The sequence below is a fragment of the Mauremys mutica genome, chromosome 1, assembly GCF_020497125.1.
Source record: "Mauremys mutica isolate MM-2020 ecotype Southern chromosome 1, ASM2049712v1, whole genome shotgun sequence".
Lineage (NCBI taxonomy): Eukaryota > Metazoa > Chordata > Testudines > Geoemydidae > Mauremys > Mauremys mutica.
The window spans coordinates 305,725,732-305,746,467 of record NC_059072.1 but is presented as its reverse complement, the minus strand read 5'-3'; the positions used below and the strand labels follow the sequence as shown (position 1 = coordinate 305,746,467).

Below are 20,736 nucleotides of genomic sequence, written 5' to 3'. Positions count from 1 at the left end.
GAGGTTCTCACACTATAACCTGTGGGCAAATAGTGGTTTGTAGGGAATTGGCTGCTCACATGATGCTGGCTTGACCTCCTTGTTTCTAGATGTTAAATTGCATTAAAAACGCTAAAAAAATTAAAATTCAGTTCTCTCCTGATGTTACTTTTGTACGCAGGCTATTTGCTGCAGTGGCCACAGGGATGTTGCTTCAACACCGAAGGGAGTAAGTGGCCTAGAGAATTGTGAGCGGTCGGTGGCAAGTGGTCCGTGAGACATTCTCTGCATTAGAATGCGCTCCAGGTGCTGGAAAAGTTTGAGAACCCTGCTGAAATGTAAAACTAAAATGAAAAGTTGTCAATCTATAGTCCTGAGGGTAAATCTACAAAGTGGTCAGCATCTGCTGCAAGAGCTACTGGCTGCATCCATGAGTGACAGGTGGAACACGAGATGAATGAAAAGATGCAAATAAACATGCCGTCTTTCACTTTTTAACCCCTCTTCCTTCTTTTTTTTGGTGATGCTCATGCTTGCCTTTAAAGACGGTCCAAAGCCCAGGCCTTGTGTTTCTATATCTAGCGTAGACTATAGGTTCAAATCCTCAGCTGTACCCAGTGCCTGCCTGGGGTGAACCACAAAGAATCTATTTGAAAATCCCCAGTCCTGGGGCTGGTTGGAGGTTGGTTTATCCCTCTGGCATAGTTTTGGGCTGGCTGCACTCTAAACGAAACCGGGCTGGCTATGGACCCTAAGGGGCTCTGTGTCAGACAGGGCTCACCAGAGCACAGTGGTTCTCTAGTGGTCCTTCTTCCCTCCAGGAACAGACCCCTGGGGGTGCAGCATAGGAGATGACAATGCATCACCTGTGAATTCCCTGAGGAGATTTGCTGGCTTGGCCCGTAACTGAGCTCAGTGTTGAGTTCTATATATTTTTTAAGTGACTACGCTGTACTCCCTAGTAACATTCTTTTCTTTTTCTCTCTATCTCACCCATCCTGGGAGACGTTTTCCCAGCTGCTTGCTAAGTCTTTGCTGTTTCATTTTGGTGCTAGTGGTACAGACTGACCCTCAAGTCCATTAAGCAGCCTGTGGAAAATAAAGTTTTGCATGGTAAGAACTGCACTACAGGCATATAGAACATCCACAGTGGACTGATTTTTGAGGGAGCTGAAGCACAGAGACATATGGAGGATGTGCCCCATCATATTGTGGCTCTTGAAGACAAAATCGTGTAAGATCTCTCCTTTCAGATGGTTCTTCCTTACGTTACCTCTAGACTGGACTGCTGCTTCTCAGTGAGAAAAACTGTCAGCTTATAAATGGTTTCTTGTAAGGTTGCACATTGGAAGTTACCTCTTGCCATGTGGTTCTTTTGCTTTCCAAGCATCTTTAGATGGTCACAAAGGATGTAATTAGGGTGACCAGATAGAAAGTGTGAAAAATCAGGACCGGGGTTGGGGGTAATAGGTACCTATGTAAGAAAAATTCCCAAATATCAGGACTGTCCCTATACAATCGGGACATCTGGTCACCCTAGATGTAATTCACCCCTGTGCGGATGGTTTAAGTGGGATCTACATGTGCACAGACCTTGTGCTGGCCTAATGCGCAAGGGTGATTTTCGTACTTTGTGATCACCCACCACCAACACGGCAGAATTGAGTTTGCCATGGGAGTCCGAATCAGGTCACAGATTTCCACTGGGCTGTCCTGAGACAGTTAAAGAGACTCTTGTGCCGAGATATGGATTTGTGGTTGTTTCTTGTCTTGAAGCCTGACATTTGGTCCTTGAAGAGCTTTCTTTAATTTCCTGGGGAATTGGATCTGGCCTTTTTAGTGTAAAAGCCAACTCTTGTTTCTTTTCAGCATTGTACAGACACTTTTTTCTGCCAGTGCTTTCATTAATGCCACTATAAAAATAGTATAACATCCATTCCCATTTTTGAAGAAAAGCTTTCTCAGCTAATAGTCTACTTTGTCATTTAGAGTGCTGAACATTGCCTTATTTATCTGCTCCTTCCCTACAATCTTGAACATACATCTCCCATGTGCATAATGGAAGGTGACTCTCTGGCATAAAGGAAAAGGCAGCGGTAAATATAACTCCAATTAAATTCAATTGCTCTTCAAGGACCTCTGCCCTAGTTTGCGATTGGAGTACGTGGGAAAGAGTGAAACCTGAGTTTAGAGGAAATGCACAGTTTTGGAAAGATGACTTGTTTAGGTTGAGAGTTTTGACTGTTTTTCTTTTCTTGTTTAGCTACAGTGTTATAGTTATTCCCAGAAGTACCACTTTTGATTTGCTGTGCTTCCTGAAATGGTGTGGCAACATGGCAGTTCTGACCGGGTTGGAGCTGTCATTGGTAAGTAGATGAGGTAGTTCAGAACTCAGCCAGTTAAGTATGTTCTATTCAGCCAATCTCTGTATTGTGTCAGGAGAGTCCTCATTAAGGGCTAGACTGTGTGCTTTACACACAACCCTGTGTAGGGGGCAGTGCAGGGTAGCACGACTGCTCAGAGAGCAGCTGGAGCAATGGTGCCACCATTGAAAAATAACATGATTCACATGACAGATAATAGTGGGATATCCTACTCTATATATTTTGAATACTTATATTCTGTGAGAGTGTCCAACAGAAACTGGGATCTTGAATAGGAATGATGTTTTTACACTCTGATAAGAATCCCTAAATACTCCGTATTCAGAATATTAGTTGGTGTATTAGCTGTAGATCAACTGGGTAAAGGATTTAACAGAGATGAAAATTTCACAAAAGAGATCTGGTGACATTTTGCAAATTAAACTATCCATCACTTTCAAAGTGGTATCAGTAAGTGATATAATGATGTGGTAAACAAAGCAGATAACAGAATTTCCAAAGCTGAACATGAATGTAATGAATCCTAAAAAAAGTATTAGCTGAGCAAAACAAATCTTTTTGTCAAATAAGTTAATTTATCTGATCTAGAAAAGAGATCTCTAGAAAAGAGATCATATACAGTAAACCGTAATAAAGCACTAGATTTAATAGGAGAGAGATAAAAGGAAATCAATCTGAATTTCTTCAAGAAACATTAACTTACCGTGCAAGTGACTTTAACTTTAAAATTGAGAGCGTGTGTTGAATATCAAATGCCTCTGACCGTAGAGCCTCTTTTTAGAATTCTTGAAATACTCAATCCATGAAATTATTATAATGAAAGACAAATGGCTTCTGTCAAACGGGGTTAATTTGCCATAAAAAATAATGCTATTTCAGGAGTAGGAAGAAAGATAAGGTGATCAGAGGAAAAAAGTTTAATGAAACAAGATGGCTGGAAAGTGACAAGAGTTGATTAAAATGCTGTTTCATGCTACTCTGTAAAAATTGTACTCAAGAAAATATAATTTCACTGGCAACCTTTCTACCAAACTGCAAATATAAACATCTGCTCACACAGGGGAACACAATAATAGAGTAACTTTAATTACAAAAGAATTTCCTTTGACCTTCTCTTTCCTCCATGGATCCTGAGAGGGGGCCCTTCACTCCGTTCTCAGAATCCCAAGGACCTCCCTTTTGTTCTGTCTTGAAATAATGTCCCCTGTTCTCCACCAAGCCTCAGGCTGCAGCTCAGAATCTGAACCTCTGATTTTCCACTTCCTTGCATCTCATGTAGTTACTTATACCTGTGATAGTTAATGTCAAATATTTCCACTCTATTTGGTATCATTCTACATGCTCTTGGCACACATGTAAAATACAGGCAAAGCAGTGAAGAATCAGGCTTCAACTGCTCTTAAGAACATAAGAATGACTATACTAGATCAGATGAATGGTTCATTTAGCCCAGTATCCTGTCTTCTGACAGTGGCCAATGCCAGGTGCTTCAAAGGGAATGAACAGAACAGGCAATCATCAAGTGATCCATCCCCTGTTGTCCACTCCCAGTTTCTGGCAAATAGAGACTAGGGACACTCAGAGCATTCCTGCCCGTCTGGCTAATAGCTATTGATGGACCTATCCTCCATGAACTTATCTAGTTCTTTTTTGAACCCTGTTATAATTTTGCCTTCACAACATTCTCTGGCAATGAGTTCCACAGGTTGACTGTGTGTTGGGTGAAGAAGTACTTCCTTTTGTTTGTTTTAAACTTGATGCCTATTTAATTTCATTTGGTGACCCCTGGTTCTTGTGTTATGTGAAGGAGTAAATAGCACTTTCTTATTTACTTTCTCGACACCCGTCAAGATTTTATAGACCTCTATCATATCCCCTCTTAGATCATCTCTTTTCAAAGCTGAAAAGTCAGTCTTTTCAATCTCTCCTCATACAGAAACTGTTCCATATCCATAATAATTTTTGTTGCCCTTCTGTACTTTTTCCAATTCTAATATAACTTTTTGGAGATCGGGCAACCAGATCTGCATGCAAGTCTTTTAGACCTGTTTACACTTAGCTACACTGATTAGATCCCTGGCTGGGTTACCAGGAGTAGAAAATTTTGACTATGTTATATTTATTTTGGAATTGGGATACTCCAGAAATTATGAGTCTTTGGGACACCTTGAGAGAATCAGGCAGAGCCATTATCGCACCAGTCTGTGCCATATGGGTGTGTGCAGGAAGACACACTCTCTTAACTTTAAGCCACAAAGTAGTGTCTCATGTCTGTGCAGAGAGTACTCTGTAAAAGGTGGCACCCAGAATTTTGTGTCCACATGTCAGGAATCTCTCTTGAGACATTTCCCTCTGTAATTACAGGAAGTGGCCTTAATGGTATATAAAGTCAGAACTTGCTGCAGGTACAGTCTTGAAGGCTTAAAATTCTATTTGTTCAGTCTGAAAATTGTCTTGTTACCATAACTCAGTGTTATCCAGTAGAATTTACCCTGCAGGTGTCTAGAATTCTAGGGCTCCGGGAGTATCACTAAGGCACATGTCTCTGGCGAGGTCTGCACTACAGACTTTTGCTGGCATAGCTATGTCAATCGGGTGTGATGAGGTGTGATCTCTGAACAACATGGTTGTGCCAGGAAACACTCCTAGTGTAGCACTTTTGCCAGTATAGCTTGTTGCGGTGGGAAGCTGGGCTGCTGGAATAAGCTATCCAGCAAAAGTTGCCTCCCAACTACTAGCACTTTGCTAGTATACTGGTATAGCTGTGCAGGCAAAGTGCTCCTAGTGCAGACCTGGCCTCTGAGAGGCATCTTAGGTGGCTTGGATACGAACACCACAACATGGATCCCAGACTGGCTGAAAGATGGCAAACAACAGGCAATGTATTGAGCTGGAGGGAAATGTCTAAGGACTTCTTCCCAGTGCAGGTAGACAAACACACAATAACTCTGCTAGAGCTCGCATGCTAAAAATAGCAGTGAAGCCAGCATTAGCACAGGCAGCAGCTTAGCTACTGGCGTATAACCCACTTGGACCTGCTGGGCACATTCTTAGATGGCTATCCTGAGCTGCTGTCCATGCTACCCCCAGCTACGCTGCTATTTTTACCATGCTAGTTGGAGCACAGCTAGCACATGTCTGTCTACTCAAGCTGAGAAGCAGGATCCTGGTTGCAGTGTAGACATGCCCTAAAAGGAGGCTTCAGGGACTGGGGTTAGATATGGGCTTGGTTATCATCTTACTGAATGATATGGAAGAATTATATTCACAAATAAAACTAAGAAGTGCTGAGAACACCAGCAAGGACAGACAAATGATACAAAAGTACTGATTGTAGAGTGTTTAGAAATACAGGAATTTTTTTTTTATTGTGATGGCACCTTGAAGCCCCACTCGAGATCAGACCCCATTTGTACTGTGTGATGTACACATGTAACAAAACAATAGTCCATGCCCCCAAAGAGCTTGGTTTGAAATAAAATGTGGGTTTTGAGCTACTGACACGTGTCACAGAGTAAGGAGATGGCAATCCTTCTCTGTAGGACTCTGGAGTTCCACCTGGAATACTGTATTCAGTTCTTGAGTTACAGAAATGTGTAAACAAAATGGAAGAAGCTCAGAAAAGAGGCATTCAAATGATTAAAGGACTTGTGTTCAATATCCAACAGCATAATTTGGTCCTGTGGTTCTGTGCCATGAGCTGATGGTTATCTGAAATGTAACCCTTCTGCCCCTCTGAGTTGGCAGCAACAAGGGCCGGGTTCAGTATCCAGGGGTTCCGTTTCAATAACACAATGCAAAACCGGCTCGAGCCCCCACCCAGTGACCTGGGACAATTACCTACCACCACCCCCCCCGGGCGCCTCTAGGAGGCAATACTTCCCCACTCGCAAGCACGGAGTCTGAGTGTAGCAAAATCCTTTTAATAAAGGAGGGAAACAATGTGGCATCACGTTGGAGAGACACCACAAACAGGACTATACACAAACCATAAGCAAAAACCCACCTCCAAGTACATTTGGCACTGTCCTTAGGGTCTTAAGTCCAATCACCCCAAAGTCCAACAACCCAAAAGTCTCAGTCTCCGGTCAGTGCCACCCCAGAGTTCAAAAGTTTATCTGCAGAGTTTTACTCCCCCCCAGCCTGGGTGGGAATGGGGGGGGTCGCACACACAGGGTGCTAGGGACACCTTACGTGGGCCAGGGCCGACTGCCCCGCTTCTCCGTGGAGTTCTGCTGCAGCCTTCACCACGACTGGCTCCACTCCATCAGCTGTGCCGCTCCTCCAGCAGACCCGTGAACCACGTCAGCCGTCCCCCACAAACCGCTCCACACTGCTCACTGTTCCATGGGCTGCTCCAACGTGCTGCAGACTGCTCCGCTCTGCCAGCTGCTTGGTGATAGATCTTCAGGCTCTCCCACTACTTAACACAGCACTCAGTGATCTCAGCTTAGTAAGCTTAGCTCTTTTAGTGATTTCAGCTCTTAGTGATTTCAACTTGTAGTAGGAGAGCCCCACTGCCACATGGCCCAACGTGAATTCAGGTCAGCAACCTCTAGATGGACTCCTAAAGGATTCAAAATTAGCTCTGCTCTTTAACAGTGGAGAGAGGAGGAAGTGCAATTGGTGTTCCAGGCCCTCAAAAGGGGCCCATACCATCAGGTACACACACCAGTCCCCAGCCTCTCTCCCTTCACTGGGTTTTGGAACCCATGTCCCTTGTCTAGCAAGTACTATTTAATGTAGGTTGAGTCATTTCTGTCATAAAGCAGTCTCATAGTTCCTCATTCACATAATTAAGGTAACAGCCCCTTTTTTTCCTTCCTGCCCCAATAACAAAGAAATTGGGGATTCCACAGTGTGAAAATAACCATCCCATGCTGCTGTGTGTTATGCTAAGTGGAGTGGATTTACCAATGCAAATGCACATTCCTAAAATTCCTTTGCCCACTCCTCATACTGTACCACCAGATGTCAGGGTAGATCTCATCCTGACTCTGCTTACAGAAAGAACTGGAAAGGCTATGGAATGGAAACCAAGAGATTGAGGATATGTCTACACCGAGCTGAAGGGTGTAATTTCCAGCTCGAGGAGACATACCTGTTCTAGCTCTAATCAAGCTAGCAAGCTAAACATAGAAGTGTAGCTATGGCAGTATGAGTGGCAGAAGCCACTAGCTACCCTGAATATGTACCTAGAGCAGGAGTGGGCAAACTATGGCCCGGGAGCCACATCTGGCCCTACAGACATTTTAATCTGGCCCTCGAGCTCCCGCTGGAGAGCAGGATCCAGGGCTTGCCCCAATCCGTGCGTGCTGTGGCTCCGCGCTGCTCTTGAAAGCAGCGGCATGTCCCCTCTCTGGCTCCTACGTGTAGGGGCAGCCAGGGGCTCTGCATGCTCCCTCCGCCCCAAGCGCCACCCCCACAGCCCCCATTGTCCAGGAACCTAATTTCTGGCCTCACCTCAGAGCCCTCACCCCCTCCCACACACCAACCCACGATTTCTTGAGCATTAATGGCCCGCCATACAATTTCCATACCCAGATGTGGCCCTCGAGCCAAAAAGTTTGCCCACCCCTGACGGAGAGCCTTGGATGGGATGATACTCAGGGCAGCTAGCTGCTTGTACTGCCACAGTTACCCGCTCTGGCATGCCAAAAATAGATGTGTATGTCGCCTCAGGATAGAGATTGCATCTTCCAGGTCCAGGGTAGACATACCCATAGTCAAGCACATTGTTTATTCTGCTGATCAGGGGGCACAGGGAAATTGACCCCCAGTGGTCAAGTCATATGTGGTCTATTCGTGAACTCAGGTGCCCATTTCAGTACATAACCTCGTTACCTTTACATAGCCATGTATTAGAAATTTATGGAAAGCAAGATAGGAACTAAAGACTAGAAAAGGAACTTTTTCAACACATGCAGTCTAGCTCTTTGTCAGGTCTTGTCCTCAGGTTTGGCTCAGCTCATTATTCATTACTGCAAAATCCCTAGGAAGGATGTCAAGTTACTTTTAAAAACTAAAATCATTAACAAGTTAATTTATACCACGCACTTGAGAACTGACAGCTTGAAAGCTAGAAAAGTAACTATTATTGAATAAAGCCCACATTATTCTGCCTTATTCTGGGTAATATTTTCCCTTGATTGTCGGAAGACAGCTTTATTGTTCAGCTAAATAAGTAGGGTATGCTTTTAGGACAGAAGATCAGTCTGAACTTTTTGATCCTTCTGGGACTGACTAGAATCCCCTCATTCTGTGCTCAGCTCTTTTAAGTTTGTTTGAATTGGGTAGAAGAGGGACTCTCTCTCTGCTCAGCTTGCCCTGGCCTTATAAATAAACTGGGAATCCAGTGAGATTCTGTAACTGATAGGGAAAGGGCAGAGAGAGAGAAATCCTGCTTTCAGTCACATATGTGCAACCTACTTGACTTCATTGGGGCAGTACTGGTATAACTGAGGGCTGGTCTACACTACAGCTGTAAGTCCACCTACGTTACACTACTTCAGTTACGTAAGTTAGTTAAGTAACTGAAGTCAACATAACTTAGGTCGACTTACAGCGGTGTCTACGCTGCGCTGTTTGACGGGAGATGCTTTTCCGCTGACTTACCTTATGCTTCTCGAGGAGCTGGAGTACAGGAGTTGATGGGAGAGCACTCAACCATCAACTTAGTGGGTCTTCACCAGACCTGCTAAATCAACATTGCTGCATCGATCACAGTAGTGCCTATCTAGCCATAAGTATAGACATGTCCTTAGAATGGAATTTTACTTGATGTGTGTTGACTTGATTTGAGAAATGATTTGTACAAAGTCAGAATTGGCATGCTGAACATATTGTTTACCTGCTGCCAGTGAAGAATGTTTTAAACTTTGAAAACACCCTCATGTGAGATTTCAGTGTAACTCTCTACCCATGCAAATCAAGCTTCATCTGAGTCATGTGGAGCTGGTTATCATGTAAAATACTGTTTATGGAAGGGTCATCTCAATAGGAGAAAATACTTGACCTTAATGAAGGAAAGCACTCATGAGTGGGAGACTGAGGGATGAGCACGTGGCACCTTGTAAAATGTATTAAGCACTTACATAGCTTTTTCCATCCATAGATCTTAAAGATCTTTACAAAGGACAGTCAGTGTCATTAAAGAATTCCCCATGATACCATCCCATGCATGGCATGAAATGGAATGGTGTTATCTTTATGATGCTAAGGAGGAAAGTTCATAGTTTTGCGTGAACCCTACAGGGATTACACACTGATTTAATGCTGCAATTTGGTTTGAAAGGGTTGGAAATGAACCAGTTCCAGCTTGAGTTTGGGACAAACTCCAGCCTCCAATGGTATTCCCAGAGGTGCTGGAACTAAGGGTGCTGAGGGTGCTGCCGCACCCCCTGGCTTGAAGTGGTTTCCATTACATACAGGGTTTACAGTTTGGTTCAATGGCTCTCAGCACCTCCACTATGAAAATTGTTCCAGCACTCCTGGGTATTCCCAACTCACCCACTCCACCCCAGCTGCCAGCCCCCTCTATCTCCTAGAAGCCTCGTTATACTTATTGCTGGGCAAACATCTCCATCATATTTCCATTTTTATTCAACTAAAACATGGATTCACTTTTGCTGCATTGTCTTTCTGCAAAGATTCTAGCGAATGATTTGACTGTCCAGAATATTCTCAGATGTAGTGAATTTTAAGTTAATATTAGAGAATGAGTGAGCAGAGCTCCATAGACTTTGGCAAAACTGCACTGATTTGCACCAACTGAGGACCTTGCCATAGGTACCCTAAAGCAGATTTTGAATTTTTCAAATATGTGGATTCACATTGGCAACTTGAATCTTCTAGAAAATGTCTGCAATCAGTCTTCATATTGTGAGTCAGTCTTAGAAATGATGTACTACATTTTGAATAAGAAATACCTTCAAGAAAATCATAATCAGATAATGGGACAACTTGCTAACAGAAGAACAGGCTAAATTCACTTAAATTCACCATTATAATCTCCCCAAATGCTCCGAGGGTCCCTTTGTCTCACTTTTAGATTTCCTCTCGGAAGCACTTGGAGTGTATTGTGGGAATAGGTGGGGCTGGTTTGGGAGCAGGTAGGTTTCCTAGCTGTACAAACACACTCACCCTAGGTTAGTAAGTATGGGCTGGGGTTCATAAATGTATTGAACCGCACACTGAAATTTCCATTTGAACTGGTTTGCGGGCTGATGCAAGAATTAAAAGGAAAACTGGAGAATCAAGAATAAAGAAGTAACAAAGGTAGTGCTCTATTGTGTTACTGTGTATCTGCCTACATATACAGAATTAGAAGGAGATTTGTATTCCAAGAATGTTAGTTTTATACACAGATAAAAATGGAATATAATATTTGATCATTCCAAGAATTCCACATTTCCGCATGGTTTTAATGCTATTTATACATACTATTTTTTTTTATTTGTGTTGCAATCTGAAATATCAATAATCCACTCTCAGAGCAGTGACAGGCTTGAGAATTCCCAACAACTTGCAAGGCAAATCTCTGCAGAAGAAATTAGAATATAGGTTGGTTTTGTCAACTTAAGTGATAGTCCAGTGTGAATTTGAATCCTTCCTGCACCGGCAGAAGTTGCTTAGTGCACAAACAAGGCTCCAGCACCCTGTCTCTCCTGGACTGGTCTGCATGTTCTCTACATTAAGGGCTTTGTCAATACTTATAGAATCATAGAATCATAGAATCTCAGGGTTGGAAGGGACCTCAGGAGGTCATCTAGTCCAACCCCCTGCTCAAAGCAGGACCAAACCCAACTAAATCATCCCAGCCAGGGCTTTGTCAAGCCTGACCTTAAAAACCTCTAAGGAAGGAGATTCCACTACCTCCCTAGGTAACCCATTCCAGTTCTTCACCACCCTACTAGTGAAAAAGTTTTTCCTAATATCCAACCTAAACCTCCCCCTCTGCAACTTGAGACCATTACTCCTTGTTCTATCATCTTCTACCACTGAGAACAGTCTAGATCCATCCTCTTTGGAACCCCCTTTCAGGTAGTTGAAAGCAGCTATCAAATCCCCCCTCATTCTTCTCTTCTGCAGACTAAACAATCCCAGTTCCCTCAGCCTCTCCTCATAAGTCATGTGCTCCAGCCCCCTAATCATTTTTGTTGCCCTCCGCTGGACTCTCTCCAATTTATCCACATCCTTCTTGTAGTGTGGGGCCCAAAACTGGACACAGTACTCCAAATGAGGCCTCACCAGTGCTGAGTAGAGGGGGATGATCACATCCCTTGATCTGCTGGAAATGCCCCTACTTATACAACCCAAAATGCCATTAGCCTTCTTGGCAACAAGGGCACACTGTTGACTCATATTCAGCTTTTCGTCCACCGTAACCCCTAGGTCCTTTTCTGCAGAACTGCTACCCAGCCATTCGGTCCCTAGTCTGTAGCAGTGCATGAGATTCTTCCGTCCTAAGTGCAGGACTCTGCACTTGTCCTTGTTGAACCTCATCATATTTCTTTTGGCCCAATCCTCTAATTTGTCTAGGTCCCTCTGTATCCTATCCCTACCCTCCAGTGTATCAACAACTCCTCCCAGTTTAGTGTCATCTGCAAACTTGCTAAGGGTGCAGTCCACACCATCCTCCAGATCGTTAATGAAGATATTGAACAAAACCGGCCCCAGAACCGACCCTTGGGGCACTCCACTTGATACCGGCTGCCATCTAGACATGGAACCATTGATCACTACCCGTTGAGCCCGACCATCTAGCCAGTTTTCTATCCACCTTACCGTCCATTCATCCAGCCCAGACTTCTTTAACTTGCTGGCAAGAATACTGTGGGAGACTGTATCAAAAGCTTTGCTAAAATCCAGAAATAGTACATCCACTGCTTTCCCCTCATCCACAGAGCCGGTTATCTCGTCATAGAAGGCAATTAGGTTAGTCAGGCATGACTTGCCCTTGGTGAATCCATGCTGACTGTTCCTGATCACTTTCCCCTCCTTTAAGTGGTTCAGGATTGATTCCTTGAGGACCTGTTCCATGATTTTTCCAGGGACTGAGGTGAGACTGACTGGCCTGTAGTTCCCTGGATCTTCCTTCTTCCCTTTTTTAAAGATGGGCACTACATTAGCTTTTTTCCAGTCATCCGGGACCTCCCCTGATCGCCATGATTTTTCAAAGATAATGGCCAATGGCTCTGCAATCTCATCGGCCAACTCCTTTAGCACCCTCGGATGCAGCGCATCCGGCCCCATGGACTTGTGCTCGTCCAGCTTTCCTAAATAGCCCCGAACTACTTCTTTCTCCACAGAGAGCTGGTCACCTCCTCCCCATACCGTGCTGCAGAGTGCAGCTGTCTGGGAGCTGACCTTGTCTGTGAAGACAGAGGCAAAAAAAGCATTGAGTACAGTAGCTTTCTCCACATCCTCTGTCACTAGGTTCCCTCCCTCATTCAGCAAGGGGCCCACACTTTCCTTGACTTTCTTCCTGTTGCTAACATACCTAAAGAAACTCTTCTTGTTACTCCTAACATCTCCGGCTAGCTGCAACTCCAAGTGTGATTTGGCCTTCCTGATTTCACACCTGCATGCCTGAACAATACTTTTATACTCCTCCCTGGTTATTTGTCCAATCTTCCACTTCTTGTAAGCTGTTCTTTTGTGTTTAAGACGAGCAAGGATTTCACTGTTAAGCCAAGCTGGTCGCCTGCCATATTTACTTCTCTTCCTACACATCGGGATGGTTTGTTCCTGCAACCTCAATAAGGTTTCTTTGAAATACAGCCAGCTTTCCTCGACTCCTTTCCCCGTCATGTTATTCTCCCAGGGGACCTTGCCCATCAGTTCCCTGAGGGAGTCAAAGTCTGCTTTTCTGAAGTCCAGGGTCTCTGTTCTACTGCTTTCCCTTTTTCCTTGTGTCAGGATCCTGAACTCGACCATCTCATGGTCACTGCCCCCCAGGTTCCCATCCACTATTGCTTCCTCTACTATTTCTTCCCTGTTTGTGAGCAGCAGGTCAAGAAGAGCTTTTCTCCTAGTTGGTTCCTCCAGCACTTGCACCAGGAAATTGTCCCCTACACTTTCCAGAAACTTCCTGGATTGCCTGTGCACTGCTGTATTGCTCTCCCAGCAGATATCAGGGTGATTAAAGTCACCCATGAGAACCAGGGCCTGTGATCTAGCAACTTCTGTTAGTTGCTGGAAGAAAGCCTCGTCCACCTCATCCCCCTGGTCCGGTGGTCTGTAGCAGACTCCCACCACGACATTACCCTTGTTGTTCATACTTCTAAATTTAATCCAGAGACACTCAGGTTTTTCTGCAGTTTCATACTGGAGCTCTGAGCAGTCATACTGCTCTCTTACGTACAACGCAACTCCCCCACCTTTTCTGCCCTGCCTATCCTTCCTGAACAGTTTATATCCATCCTTACTGAGCTGCTATGGCTCAGCTGCACCACTGCCAATGGGAGAGCTTCTCCCATCGGCATAAGTACTCTGTCGCCACAAGAGGCGTTAGCTATGTTGATGGGAGAAGCCCTCCCATTGACATAGCGCTGTCTACAGCAGGAGTTAGGCAGGTATAACTGTGTCGCTCAGGGGAGTAGATTTTGCATATCCCCGAGCAACTTAATTATACTGACCTAAATTTATAGTGTAGACCATATGGTCTAGTGTAGACCATATGGTCTAGTGTAGACCATAAGTCCCATAAGTTCTCTCTCTTCAGTAGTGTTCCACATACAGATTCTTTTGGTTGGCCCTTTTAGCATGTTCCTCCAACTGTCCAATGGCATGTTTGCCATGGCAGAAACTCTGGTTTCATTCTTACCACACGCCCCAGATATTTTCATTTTCTTTTCTGGATAAGTTAAGAGATAAGGAATGGTTAAACTCTCTGATCGATCTCAGCAGTTTATTTTGTTGACTAGAAAATTAATTCTGGTTGGGTGAATTGGCCCAAGGTATGATGAAGTGTCAGGAGTAATCTTAAATGATGATGGGATGACAGCCTTGCGTTGTAACCTTTTGCATGAAATGTTACAGTGTTAGTTTTATGTCCCTGAGGGCACAAAGTAATTTATCTTAATAAATGTGTCATTTGCCACTGAGAACATTTTTAGTTACCTTCAAATGATTCGAGAAGCCATTTTCTTAATCCAAACACATAAACGAACGAACAGCGTTTTGCAGAATCAATAATCATGCAGTGGCTGGAAAATGGGAATTCATAAAGAAATACAGATCGTTTGCTGCAACTTCATTAAGTATACTGAAAAATAACTTCATCTTTACACACTCTCATGCTTCAATCCATTCTGGGAGAGTTGAGTGCATGACAGAATAGAATTTAATACAGTAAAAAAATGATTTTGTGAAAAATCAGTTTAAATTGCCTTGAGTGTGAGTACCAGCACAGAAACTGCTAAATGGCAAAAAGGCCATAGGCACAGCGTAATGACAAATGGCCTAAACTAGCCAATGGGAAATACCAGTGAGAGAGGGCCTGTGCTAAGCCCTGAACCTCTGTCTCTGCTAGCAATCCATGAATGGGAACCAGCCACCTGGTGTCAGGCACCTTAGGCACCAAAAGTTTTTCTAGTGGGAATGGGTGAGACACCTGCCTTACTCCACACAAAATGGCCCAAGGAGTCGATTAATTATTTATCTGCAGTGGAAGTGATGCTGCACTGCAACTCAGTGGTTAGGGCACCCACCAAAAGGTGGGAGACTCTGGGTCTAGTCCCCCTGCTTCAACCACTCTTTTCTTATTTATCCACAGTGGAACAGCTTCAACAGGACAGCCTGAAGGATCAGACTATCCCATAGGTTAGTGGTTAGAGCACTCTTCTGAGAGGTTGGAGACCCCCTGTTCAGAACCTTCATTCCTCTCTGGCAGAGGCAGGAATTGAACCTAGGTCTCCCACCTCCCAGGTAAATGCTCTAACCACTGGGATAAAAGTTATATGGTGATCACCTCCTCCTGCTGGATTTTGAATGGGACCCGATCCAGCAGGCAGCCTCTGAGCATGCCTATCAAATTGGGCCCTGCGTGCAACTTAGGCACTTGAGTGCTTGTCTTCCCCTGATTTATGAATTGTCCTGGGGCTTAGGTGGGGTGACAGCATTGTGCATGTTCAGAGGCAAAATCTTAGGCACCTAGAAAGCAATTATCTTGAAAACTTAAGCAGCAAGTAAGTTGAGATGCCTATAGGGTTCAGTGGGAGGTTTGTGGATTGCAGTCAGGGCCGGCTCCAGGCACCAGTGAAGGAAGCAGGGCGGGTGCCTGGTGGCAGTCTGTCTGTTACTGGGGCGGCACGTCCGGTTTGCAGCGGGAATTCGGCGGCAGCTCAACTCCGCTTCAGTCTTGGGCAGCAATTTGGCGGCAAGTCCTTCACTCCCTCTCGTCCTCTTCAGCGACACTTTGGCGGCAGCTCAATCGGGTTTTTCTTTTTTCTCTTTTTTTTTTCTTCGCTGCTTGGGGCAGCAAAAAAGCTGGAGCTGGCCCTGATTGCAGTGGAGCCAAAAACTGGAACTTAGGTGCCTACACCCAGTGGTGAGCTGGAGCCGGTTCAAACTGGTTCTCAAGAACCGGTTGTTAAATTTAGAAGCCGGTGCAGAACCGGTTGCTAAAGGGGTGGCCCGGCTTCCCCAGGGGGCAATTTAAAGGGCCTGGGGCTCCCAGCAGGGGATGGAGTCCCAGGCCCTTTAAATTGCCATCAGAGCCTTGGGATAGTGGGGGGCTTCAGGGGCTATTTAAAGGACCAAGACTCCAGCTGCCTCTGCCGCCCTGGTCCTTTAAATAGCTGCCAGAGCCCCGCCGCTTCCCCAGGGCTCTGGCAGCTATTTGAAGGTCTGGGGTGGTAGAAGCAGGGGAGCTGCAGGCCCTTTAAATAGCCCCCAGAGCCCAGGGGTAGTCGGGGCTCCATGGGCTATTTAAAGAACTGGGGTGGTAGAAGCAGGGAAGCCCCGGCCCTTTAAATAGCTGCCAGAGCCCTGGGATAGTGGGGCTCCAGGGGTTATTTAAAGGGCCGGGGCTCCATCCCCTGCTGCCTCGGTCCTTTAAATAGCCACCAGAGCCCTGCCGCTTCCCCAAGCAGGGGAGCCCCGGCCCTTTAAATAGCCCCCGGAGTCCCCTGCTATCCCCCCCGCTACTGCTACCCCAGTGGGGGAGGGGAGAGGAGAAACTTGCGGGTTCTGAGGGGGACAGTCGGGGGCAGGACATGGGTTGGGATCGGATGGGTGTGTGTGTGTGGGGGGGAAGACAGCTACGTGGGGCTTGTACTGTACTCACCGCACGGTTCCCTACAGGGTCTTCGGTGGCACTTCGGCGGCGGAGAGGTCTTCACTCACTCCAGGTGAAGAACCTGCTGCCGAAATGCCACCGAAAACCTGGAGTGAGTAAAGACCTCCCCTCCTCCCCCGCCGCCGAAGTGCCGCCGAGGACCCGGTAGGGAACCGGTTCTAAGGATTTTGGTAGCTCATCACTGCCTACACCCGAAATGTAGGCAGCTAAGTTTGTGGTTTAGCTGTCTATGTACCTTTGTGGCTCTGGGTTTTAAAAGCACAGTGTAGACTTGTATTTATAGTGGGGGGAAAATCTAATGAAAGAAACAGATGTGATCAATACAGATCTTCAGCTGAAGGAAATAGCCTGGATGAGACCTGTTCTATTAATCTGCTGTCAGAATGAGATATGAAATGCCCCTTTGACAAGGGAAAGAGACCTCCTCCTTAAAGAACGAAAACACCCTTTATGTGCCGAATGCTGTTGATTAGGCTTCTGTATTGCAGGTTCTCAAGAGCATTGTGTATGCAAAGAAAATGACCAACTTGCAAAGAAATGTAAAGAAAAAGAAATTGCCTGGGTTTGACTATAAATCCCAGGCCTCTGGGCTGTTGGAAACAGTCAGTTCAATACCCTTTCAGTTTCTATTTCAAGCTATCACAGGTGCTGACTTTGGTTTTTGCCGCCAGGGGCGGCTCTCTGTTTTTTGCTGCCCCAAGCACGGCAGCCAGGCGGCCTTCGGCGGCACGCCTGCAGACAGTCCGCTGGTCACGCAGATTCAGTGGCATTTCTGCGGGTGATCTGCCGTTCCCACGCCTTCAGCATACCCGCTGCCGAATTACTGATGAAGCCATGGGATCGGTGGACCTCCCACAGGCATGCTGCCGAACACTGCCTGACTGCCACCCTCATGGTGACCGGCACGCCACCCCCCCATGGCTTGTTGCCTCAGGCACGCGCTTGCTGTGCTGGTGCCTGGAGCCGCCCCTGTTTGCCAGTGGGTGCTTTTGAAGAGGTGTGTGTGCTGTGGGGGAGGAGGCTATTTTCAGCATATGTATACACTTCTTTCATATTCTAGGAATTGAATATGTATTTATCATTGGTATCATAGTGGGTGGAGAAGGGGCTTTGGGGGAGGGGGCAGAGAAGAGCGAGAGGTGGGGGCTCAGGGGAGTGGGTGCTGAGGAGTGGGGTTATTGTATATGTGTCTATCATTATATCTTCGTGGGTGGGGAAGAGGACTTGGGGAGAGGGTGGAAAGCAGCGGCAGGGGAGGGGGCATCGGGGAAAGAGGTGGACCGGGGCAGGAAGAGGCTCATTAGGAGCAGGGTCTTGGAGGAAGAGGTGGAGCGGAAGCCGGGCCTTGGGGTGGAGCGGGAGCGGAGCGCTGGCAGGACCTCAGGGGGAGGAGACCAAGTGGGGGCAGGGCTTCTGGGCAGAGTGGGGGTAGGGTGGACAACTGGTCTGGGAGCCAGTGGCCCCCCCATTTCTTGGGAGCTTCCAACACTCCTGTCCAGCCTGCCCAAACACAAGAGTCTCACACTGCCTATGATTGAGTACTCCCTACTTTTTTCAGTGGGTGCTTGAGCCCCAGAGCACCCAAGGAGTTGGCACCTATATGAACTATAATTCCAAAGCCACAGCTGTGATACGGAAGAGAAGTTCTTCTATTAAAATGTCAGCCTTTCCATTTATTCTTTGCACCATTCACCTGATCTCTTTGTAGAAAATTGTATTATTCATAAGTGTTATTTTAATACTCATTTGAAATTTTAAAGCATCTCCCTGCTCCTTTCTTATTTAAATTACATATTGCTCACCAAGTGTCCAGGAAAAGAAGGAAAGTAATTCAGGTGAAAAACTAGCCATTTGCCAGCAGGAAACCTTTTTCTTGGCACTACTTATGTTCTTCTGTTGAACTCTTTGGTTTATATTCAGTTCTGAAATTTGGGTTCAGTTAAAAGGGCAAGATATTTGCTTATGTGTTGTTTGTTATGCTGATCTACATAAACATTTGTGTAGATCACTACACCATTCTTGTTGGGGTTGCAAGCACTTTTTAGAGGACAAGATTAGAATTCAAAATGACCGTAACAAATTTGAGAATTGGTCTGAATTCAAGAAGATAAAATTCAATAAAAATAGTGCAAAGTACTTAACTTAGGAAGGAAAATCAAATGCACAACTACAAAATGGGGAATAAGTGGCTAGATAGTAGTACTGCTGAAAAGGATCTGGGGTTATAGTGGATCACTAATTAAATATGAGTCAACAATGTGATGCAGTTGCGACAAAGACTAATATTATTCTTGGGTATATTAACAAGAGTGTCATATGCAAGACACTAGAGGTAATTGCCCACTCTTCTTGGCATGGGTGAAGCCTCAGCTGGAGTTCTGTGTTCCACTCAGGGCGCCATGCTTTAAGAAAGATGTGGGCAAATTGGAGAGTCCAGAAAGAGCAACAAAAATGATAAAAGGTTTAGAAAACCTAACCTATAAGGAAAAATTAATTTTTTTGTATGTCTAGTCTTGGGGAAAAAAAAGACTGAAGAGGGAACCTGTTAGTCTGCAAATATGTTATGGCCTGTTAAAAAGAGGATTGTGATCAGTTTTTCTCCATGTCTGCTGAAGGTGAGACAAGAAGTAATGGGCTTAATCTGCAGCAAGGGAGATTTAGGTTAGATATTAGAAAAAACTATCTGACTATAAGGATAGTTAAATACTGGAATAGGCTTCCAAAGGAGTCATGGAATCCTCATCACTGGAGAACTTTAAGAACAGGTTGGACAAATACCCGTCGGGGATGGTTTCGGTTTACTTGGCCCTTTGTCAGTGCAGGGGGTTGGACTTGATGATTTCTCAAGATCCCTTCCAGCACTACATTACTATGATTTTATGAAAACTACACAGCAAGTGCTTGAGATAAATAAATACACAAGCAGATCCTCCTGTAACCTGGAAAGGGAGAAGAGAAGAAGACTCCAGGAAGTCAGCTAGGAACTTTGTCATGTAATCTAATTTATCTAGAAAGCATGTCAATAATACAGTGGTGGAAGTTAAAGATATAGTGGAATTGGAAAAGGTTCAGAAAAGGGCAACAAAAATGATTAGGAGTATGGAACAGCTTCTGTATGAGGAAAGACTGGGACTTCTCATCTTAGAAAAGAGACAGCTAAGGGGGGATATGATAGAGGTCTATAAAAGCATGACTGGTGTGGAGAAAGTAAATAAGAAAGTGTTAGTTACTCCTTCTCATAGCACAAGAACTAGGGGTCACCAAATGAAATTAATAGGCAGCAGATTTAAAACAAACAAAAGGAAGTATTTCTTCACACAACACACAGTCAACTTGTGGAACTCCTTGCCAGGAGTGTTCAAAAAAAGAACTAGATAAATTCATGGATGATAGGTCCATCAATGGCTATTAGCCAGGAAGGGCAGGGATGGTGTCCCCAGCCTCTGTTTGCCAGAAGCTGGGAATGGGCAACAGGGGATGGATCACTTGATGATTACTGTTCTGTTCATTCCCTCTGGGGCAGCTGGCATTGGCCACTGTCAGGAGACAGGATACTGGGCTAGATGGACCTTTGCTCTGACTCAGTATGGCCATTCTTATGTAATGGGCTTAAATTGCATCAAGGATGGTTTAGGTGTACATTAGGAAAAACTTCCTAACTGTCAGGGTGGTTAAGCACTGGAATAAATTGCCGAGGGAGGTTATGGAATCTCTGTCATTGGAGGTTTCTAAGAGCAGGTTAGACGAACACCTCTCAGGGATGGTCTAGAATAGATAATACTTAGTCCTACCATGTGTGCAGGGGACTGGGCTAGATGGCCTCTCAAGGTCCCTTCCAGTCCTACGGTTCTATGATTCTACGATTCTAAGAAAACCCATAGCTTGACTGTAAATGTGTTATTTCAGCAAAGGAAAGTTATTCACATTTCAATCCTTTTGCTGTATTGGTGAAGTTTACAATATTATATTTTATCTGCCTTCAATAGTGCTGTGATTTAGAACTGAATGTAAGAAAGCTAAAATAATCTATTCTTTCCTGAGGCTATAAAACAATTGTTTGTCATAAGTCTT

General features: G+C 45.1%; 1 long non-coding RNA gene across 2 annotated transcripts in view; it reads left to right on the top strand.

Annotated features, from left to right (window-relative positions):
* The first annotated feature begins 1,037 nt into the window (after positions 1–1,037).
* Positions 1,038–20,736, top strand: part of LOC123354698 — a 44,767-nt gene continuing 25,068 nt past the window's right edge. For both annotated transcript variants that reach the window (XR_006574826.1, XR_006574825.1), the window contains exons 1-2: positions 1,038–1,213; positions 2,243–2,345. This is a non-coding gene — a long non-coding RNA (uncharacterized LOC123354698). The remainder of the gene's footprint in view (positions 1,214–2,242; positions 2,346–20,736) is intronic.